The sequence below is a fragment of the Phyllobates terribilis genome, unplaced genomic scaffold (assembly GCF_046119375.1).
Source record: "Phyllobates terribilis strain yellow unplaced genomic scaffold, ASM4611937v1 Scaffold_5__5_contigs__length_657084704, whole genome shotgun sequence".
NCBI classification, from domain to species: domain Eukaryota; kingdom Metazoa; phylum Chordata; class Amphibia; order Anura; family Dendrobatidae; genus Phyllobates; species Phyllobates terribilis.
This window is the reverse complement of record NW_027362765.1, coordinates 595,593,096-595,601,506: the sequence shown is the minus strand read 5'-3', so window position 1 is coordinate 595,601,506 and position 8,411 is coordinate 595,593,096. Positions and strand designations below refer to the sequence as shown.

Below are 8,411 nucleotides of genomic sequence, written 5' to 3'. Positions count from 1 at the left end.
CTTGAGGTGCTCGGTGAGTAATTTTGAAATGCTCGTGCGGGAGCTCGAGTTAGGTGCATTTTAGGCAGCCAATTAACATGCAGGGATTGTCTGACAGTCACTGTAATGCCGTAACCCTGCTGGTTGTGGCATTACAGTGGTTGGCTGGCCGCATAGCGTCATCGTGTCTATATTAGACCGGGAACCCTATGCTCGTCACAGTATACCGGTGAAACAGGCAGTGTTTGGAGAGGTGCAGCTGAGCGAGGGAGAGAATTGACAGTTATTTTAAACAGAGATTCCACACCAATATTAGAAATCTACTCCAACAGTCCTTGTAAGGGCTCATTCTGATAAATATTAGTCCTGCTGATACCACTAGTTAGGCAAAGTTTGTAGAGAGCTAGCATAGTACAGAATAGGGTCCATTGCACTTTCTTTCAGCTGCTAGAACTCCTCAATCAATCAATAGCCCTATATATCAAGGCTGATAATATTCTTTTTGCTCTTAATCCTGCTGATTTTGGTGAAAAGCAATATAATACACAATTTTTAATGCTCCATTTGCTTGTTAGCGGCATACAGCCAGATTTGGTTGATTTAAATAGCATTGCTGTATTGTGGAAGCAGAGAAACTTATCCATCATCTCAGGTAGTCAAATATTACTGCAGTATTAATCCTGTTTTTTTTTGCAATCTGTAAAAGATTATACTCCATTTAAAGTCTGCTACTTGTGTGTCAAAAGTATATTCACACTTTGTTCGCTGACCAATAGCATCAGTATACCCTAATTGGGCAAAAGAATTGGTCATCAGACGTGATCAAATACTGTGGTATTAATCCAGAATTTTTTTGCAAGCTGGAAAAGATTATACTCCATTTAAAATGGGCAAGGAGTGTGGCAAGGGATGGGGAAGTGGACGTGATGCTGATGGCGCATACAGAGGCCAAGGCCATGGGCAAGACGAAACTGTGCCTGCTGAGGGAGCACAACAAACACCCACATCATGTCGACTTACCTTCCTGTCCCAATTTCTAGGGGGCCGAGGAACACCACTCTTGAAGCCAGAGCAGTGTGAACAGGTTGTTGGTTGGATAGCAGAAAATGCTTCCAATGACTTTGCCACCACCACCACCACCCTGTCATCTACACAGTCCAGTCTCAGTAGCCGTGAGTCTGGACCACATATTCCTCACCCTGATCCTCCTTCCTCCCACCATGCCGAGCTCCCGAAGACAAGTGATCCCATACTTGGACACTCTGAAGAGCTGTTCACTTTTCCATTTATAGATTTGGGGCTCTCGCCCGGCCAGCTTCAAGCCCAAATATTTGAGCAGCCATGGTCACACAAAGGCGACGGTGGGAAAGTGCACTTACTGTAAGAGGTGGATGATGATGATGAGACACAATTGCCAGTAGACGAGGAAGACGAGGTGTTGGACAATGAATTCACTGACCCAACCTGGCTAGGTGACATGCATAGCGAGGACAGCAGCGCAGAGGGGGGTGGAGGCGTAGCACCACAACAGGCAGGATGAAGTAGTGAGGTGGCCACAGACACAAGGCGGGCAACTGTTCCTCAAAACATCAATACGAGGGAAGTTGCCAGTCCAACTGCTAGGTCTTCCCGAGTCTGGCTCTTATTTAAAGACTGTCCAGTTAACCCCAAAAAGGCCATTTTCAACATCTGCCATGCCAGCATCAGCAGGGGCAGCAAAACTACCAGTCAGACCACCACCATCATGCTCAGGCACATGACAGCAAAGCACCCGACTAGTTGGGCCGAAAGCCAGGGTCCAGTAACAGTGTCTGCGGGTGACACCACTGCTTCTTCCCCTGTTGTATGTGCATGCCGATCCTCTGTCCATGATGTAGGCGAAGATGCCTCCCACCCTGAACCTGTTGTTGCACACTTGCAACCATCACCGTCAGCAACCACGTCCTTGTCCCAGCGCAGCGTTCAGTTGTCCCTACCTCAGTCCTTTGAACGCAAGCACAACCCACCCAAGTCCACAATACTAAACTGCCACATTGCTCAACTGCTTGCACTGGAAATGTTGCCTTTTAGGTTTGTGGAGACGGAAGCTTTCCGCAACCTCATGGCGGCGGCCGTCCCTCGGTACTCGGTCCCCAGTCGCCACTATTTCTCCCGGTGTACTGTCCCCGCCTTAGACAAGCACGTGTCCCAGAACATTACCCGTGCCCTCAACAACGCAGTTACTGGGAAGATCCACCTAACCACGAACACGTGGACAAGTGCTTGTGGCCAGGGATGGTACATCTCACTGATGGCACACTGGGTTAATATTGTGGAAGCCGGAACACAGTCGGACCCTGGGACGGAACACGTCCTCCAGACACCGAGGATTGCGGGCCCTGGGTCAATCAGGGTTGCCCCCACATTCTACAGCTCCTGAACCTCCTCCTCCTTTTCAGCCTCCATCTCCGAAATGACCACATCAGTCGGAAGCTGGAAGCACTGCCTCGGCCAAGCGGCAACAGGCTGGGCTGAAGCTAATATGCTTAGGTGACAAACCGCACACCGCTGCAGTTTTCGAAAGCTGTAACAGAGCAGGCAGATCTGTGGCTCCCACCGCTGAACCTATAGCCAGGCACTGTCGTGTGTGACAATGGCCGGAACCTGGTGGTGGCTCTGAAGCTTGGCAACATCGCACACGCACCATGCCTGGCCAATGTGGTCAAACTAGTGGTTCAGCGGTTTCTCAAAACCTACCTGGATCTGCCTGAGCTGCTTGTGAAAGTACGCCGCATGTGTGCCCATTTCAGAAAGTCAGCTACAGCTTCCGCCGCCCACCCCATGCTTCAGCTGCATTTGTAGCTTCCAGCTCACCGACTGATGTGCGATGTCATCACGCGTTGGAACTCAACGTTGCATATGTTGGGAAGGATTTATGAGCAGCAGAGGGCAGTTATGGAGTACCCGCTTCAACACGCCCGTCGGTATTCAGGTCAGCCTCCGTACATAAGGGCTGATGAGTGGGCATTAATGTCTGACATCTGTGCCATCCTTCAAAACTTTGAAGACTCCACCAAGATGGTGAGCGGCGATGACGCCATAGTTAGAGTCACCATCCTGCTTCTCTGTCTACTGAAACGCTTGCTGCTCACACTTAAAGAGGAGGCATTGCAGGCGGTGCATGATGGGATGGAGCAAGGAACTATACAGGGTGATGCTACACAGCCCAGCCTCATCTCATCTCATCTCAATGCGGATTGGGTGATAATGAGGAAGAGGAGGAAAAGGAGCTGGTTTCCTGCCCTACAGACGTTACTACCCACACAACATTCATACCATCTGTTCGTCGTGGATGGCCTGAGGAGAGGGAGAACGAGGAGGACCAGGAAGAGGAGAACCTGTACAGTTATCCTCTTGGTGGGGACAGGGAAGTCTTGGCTTTTGGCAGTCTGGCACACATGGCTGACTTTGTGTTCCACTGCCTATCCCGTAACCCTGGCGTTGTACGCATTTTGGGCGAAAGTAATTACTGGTTGGTCACACTTCTAGACCCACGCTACAAGGAGAACTTTCTATCTCTCCTTCCCGTGGTGGAGAGGTCTAATAAAATGTTGCAGTACCCGAAGGCCCTTGTTGAAGAATTATTAAAAAAAAATCACAGCTGACAACACTGGCGGCAGAGGTCAGAGTTCAAGTGAGGGAGACACAAACCAGATGCAGTAGAGACAGGGGAACACTGTCAAAGGTCTGGGACAGTTTTTTCAGCCCCTCCCATCGCCCAGGTCATGATGCGCAGGGTACTCTGACAAGGAGGGGAAAGTTTTGGAAGATGCTGAAGGAGTACCTTGCCGACCGTACCAGTGTCTTCCGTGATTCCTCTGTGCCTTAGAACTATTGGGTATCCAAGCTGAACACGTGGCATGAACTGTCTCTCTCTTGGAGGTCCCGGCCTGCCCTGCCGCTAGCGTTTTATCAGAAAGGGTTTTTAGTGCCGCCGGGGGTATTATAACTGATAGGCGCATCCGCCTGTAAACTAAAAATGCTGACAGGCTGACTCTTATCAAAATGAACAGGGGCTGGATTGGGCCAGACTTCTCGACACCACCGAATGATAGCAGCGGAACATAAAGTTAAATCCAGTGCTTATTTTTGGGGGGTCTATTCCTATGCACCTCTTCACACCCAGAAATGGGTATACGCTTCATGATTTTGTCTATTTTATGTCACCCTCCTCCTTCTCCTCCACCATCATATCAACAGAGTGACCATCATGCAACACCCACATAATTTTTTTTAAGGCTGTTTATGATGCCAGTAGGAGCTATTTTTCAAGGCTTACCTCTAACAGTCTGTATGTTATGCAGTATGTTCATGTATACAGTATGTTCATGTATACCCCCCATGGGTAAATGTTTTTAAGCCCATGCATTGGCATTACCAGTACAGGAGACCCACTCCTTTAAACTGGGAACATTTTTTTTAATGTGGCCCTGCTCTATGTCTCTTCAAAGGGGTATCGGAGTGCGTCCTAATTTTTGGCAGCCCTTGCAGTCACTGCATATGCAATAACAGTATAGGAGACCCACTCCTTAATAATGGGAAGGCCAAGTCAAATCGATTCTATATTCTACAATATTACCTCTCTTATCTGAAATTCGTTTACTGGTGAGCTATCGCAGTGTGGATAGCGTATTACACCAATCCAGACAGGTATTATTGCTTTATACTACATACTGCTGCAAAAAAAAAATTAAAAATCTATTCTATTCCCTATTGATACTGCTGTTACCTTGCACCTGTCCCTATTGTAAATGCAGCTATCATCAGCTGGAGATGAGTGTTGTTCATTGTTGTCGAATACATCTCTTCCACAGTGCATTACTTGATATTTTCCATGCACTCGTTGATTGATTCATAATTTTGAGCGGTGATCTGTAATTAGAAATTGATGAAAGCAGACAGGGTTGCTTGAGTTCCTTCACAGTTTGGTGGTGCAACGTACCAAAAAAACTATTTGGAGCCGGTTAAACTCTATTTTTTATTGTACTGTATTACCTCTCTTATCTGAGATTCATATACGGGTATATTGGGATAGCGTCTTACAGGCATCTATCAGGGATTATTGTATTATACTCCGTGCTGAAAAAAAATTCTATTCCCTATTAATAATTCTATTCCCTATTAGCAGCTTTTAAAATAGGAACAGGTGCTAGACGGTATTATCAGATAGAAATGAGTGTTCATTCTGGATGTGTCTGATCATGTCTCACACACCACATGGCCAGATGAGGTAGTAAAATGTTAAAATTACATTTACTGGTGAATGTATTTTTCACTGTTGAAAGCAATGCAAAAGTGCAATACCGCATCAAAAACGCTACATGTGAACATAACCCAAGGTGTGGAGGAGCATTTTTTGGTATTTAGGCTGTGTGCCCACGTAGCGTTTTTCAAGCGTTTATGCTGCGGAATTTCCGCAGCGGAAACGCTTGTGAAACGCTAGGTAATCCGCACCCCATGGTCCCCAAGGGGATTCCGCATGTTCTATGCACATGCTGCGGATTTTTCCGCAGCGTTTATGCTGCGTACAAAAATCCGCAGCATGTCATTTAATTTTGCGGAAGCGCAGCGGAACTCCCGCCATTGACTTGCATTGAGACGCACAGAAACCGCGACTGTACATTTTTACAAGCGGCTTCTATGCGTCTCTATGTGCGGATGGTACCCAGTTCTGGAGGAGAGGAGACTCTCATCCAGACCTGGGTACCATTGTACCTGTAAAAAAAGAATAAAATAACAAATAAAGTTTATACTCACCTGTCCGGCGTCTTCTCTCTGAATGCCAGCAGCGCTGAAGGACCTTCGGTGACGTCACAGTCATGTGACCGCAGGCCCTTCACCGCTCTGTCTCGCGATATGCCGGCAGCCGGGAACCAGACAGGAACGAGCGCTGCTGCACACACCGGGGCCTCGGGGGTGAGTATAGCTTTGTTTTAATTTTTACGGTTCACACTGTATAAATCCATGCTGTTTGCATGGATTTATATAGTGTGACCTAGTTGTCAAGCACTTTCCAAGTGATGCTATCGCATGGAAAGCGCTTGTCAATCTGCATGCGGAAACGCATGTGAACCCGCATGTGGATCCGCATGTATTCCGTAGGAAAACCGCATGCACAATCTGCATGCGTTTTTTTCTGCCAGGGAGATGCAGAAATGCTGCAGAAATTTTCTGCTTCATTTCTACATCGTGGGCACATAGCCTTATTTTGCCTTATACATAAGAAACTTTCTTTCCAGGGTAATGACTTAACATTTTTTTCCAGGAAAATCCATATTTGCTTCGTTTTTGTATGTTTTATTGTCCATCCGTAAAAGTGACGTAACACTCTGACTCCCAGGTCACTGCTGTGAACAATGTTGTCAGAGATGCTCCCATGGGTCTTCCCCATGCTGTTCCCATGTCATTTGAGCACTGTTTTCATTGATTTGGCCAATTTTCAGACCCCCTTCAGACCTCTTGTGGGGGTGGGGTGGCTGCCGGAAAAATGGTTGAGTTTCCCATTGACTTACAATGGGCTTGTTGCTCGGGTCGAGCACCCAAGCATTACGATTTGCTCGACCCGAGCAGCGAGCATTTTAGTGCTCGCTCATCACTAATTTTTACCACAAAAATTTTGTTTTAGCCCCAGATTTTACATTTTCAAATGGGGAAATATGTAATAATGGCACCAAAATTGTCCCACAATTTCTGCTGAACGTGGCAATACCCCATGTGGCTGTACAGTATTGCTTAGTCACACGGCGAGACTCGGAACGGAAGTAGTGCTATGTGACTCTCGGAGAACAAATTTTCAAAGAATAGTTTGCAGACTCCACTTACAGAGCCTCTAAGTGCTAGAAGTGCAGATATCCCCCTCAAATGACCCCATTTTGGAAATTACACCCCTCTGGGAATTTATCTACAGGTGTAGTGATGATTTGACTCAATGGGTGTTTTCCAGAAACAAGCAGCAGTGGATGTTGCTGAGAGAATATTGCAAATCTGCCATTGTAGTGCCCAGTACATTGTAGATATGTACCCGTAAATTAAGCGGGCACTCATTGCTACAGAAATGCAAAACATGTGGACGCTAAATGTGGTTTAGGCACACTGGGGTTCAGAAGGGAGGGGGGGATAAGGATGTCATGTCAACTACAAACTGAGCTTTACTCACCCTCACTGGGTCCAGCACTGTTCTCCACTGCTCCCGATGTCACATTGACAGAGCTGCAGCCAATAACTGATTAGCTGTCAATGTGACATCAGTGCCACAGACAATAACAGCAATGGGAACAGCAGTGGAGTCACAGCGCCGGACCCGGTGAGGGTGAATAAACCTTAGTTTGTATTTTTTTAATAACTGCGCCCTTGGAAAGAGATGTTACCTTTAATGCCCAGAACCCATTTGGGCCAGCCTGAAGTGACCTGAATTTGATGTGAGGCATCGTCATGTGAGTTCAGTGGCCCAGAGCAATTTAACCCCCTAAAACCAGCAGTTTCTTATTCAAAGCAGATTGTCTACCCAGATGCCAGAACCCAGGAGGCACCGCCTGCAGTGTCCGGAGCCTGATGTGGGGCATATGTAGTGGTGTCAGATCAGTGGCCCACAGGCATGTTAGCCTTAGGGTCACCCTTCAGTGCCCATTTCGATGCCACTCTGTAGCTGCTGTCACCAGTCCTCACCTCCTGGCTCCGCACTGCACTCTATTCTATTATTTGGATTAAATTTATAAAAAGAAAAGAAAAGGTTACTCCATTGGGTAATCGCGCTGTCTGCAGGTGTGTGCGGAGAATGCGCGGCGCACTGTGTGCACGGGCTCCTGCCGGGTGGTCGCGGCTCTGCCTGTGCACTGCGGCCGGGGATGGGCTGTCTCCTGCTCTCTCCTCCTCCTCAGTCTCATTTCCTCGGTCACAGGAAGTGTCGGCAGTGGAGAGGCTGTGCTGCTTTGTGTGCACGGTGTGTGGCTGCAGCATGTAGTCTCCGTGCGGACAGTGTGCAGCCGTTACCGGAGGAGGAAGCCGCTCAGGTGAGGCGCTGCCCATTCTATGCCAGGCTCATGTTCCAGGGTCCTCACTCTGGGGGCTACCTTCTAGGCTTGTGTGTGTCGGGGGCTCAGGTTTCTTACAGCAAAACGAATGGTTCTGATTGTTGTCTCCAATGTGAGTAGTTGTAGAACATGTCCCAGATGAGGAAGGATCAGGCTTGTGGGATGAGGTCACCTCCATCACCTGCCCTCACCTGTGGTGGTGACTGCGAGCTGCCACCATGTCTGCGGGTCTTGCTCAGACCCCTCATTGCCTGCTCTTAGTCTCTAGTATGTGTATAAAGTTATTGTACAAGCCGCCATGGACCTGTGTGTGCAGTACTAGAAGCTGATAGATTCCTGGACAATATTTATAAATAATAAGGG

The 8,411-nt window shown here is 47.8% G+C and overlaps 1 protein-coding gene across 3 annotated transcripts in view; it reads left to right on the top strand.

The window, feature by feature from the left end:
* The first annotated feature begins 7,874 nt into the window (after positions 1-7,874).
* CSGALNACT2 (chondroitin sulfate N-acetylgalactosaminyltransferase 2) overlaps positions 7,875-8,411 on the top strand; it is a 71,867-nt gene continuing 71,330 nt past the window's right edge. Inside the window, exon 1 of one of the 3 annotated variants that reach the window (XM_073685999.1) lies at positions 7,875-8,027. The gene's annotated coding sequence lies outside the window, so the exon portion shown is untranslated. The remainder of the gene's footprint in view (positions 8,028-8,411) is intronic. The other 2 variants (XM_073686000.1, XM_073686001.1) reach the window with 2 other exon arrangements.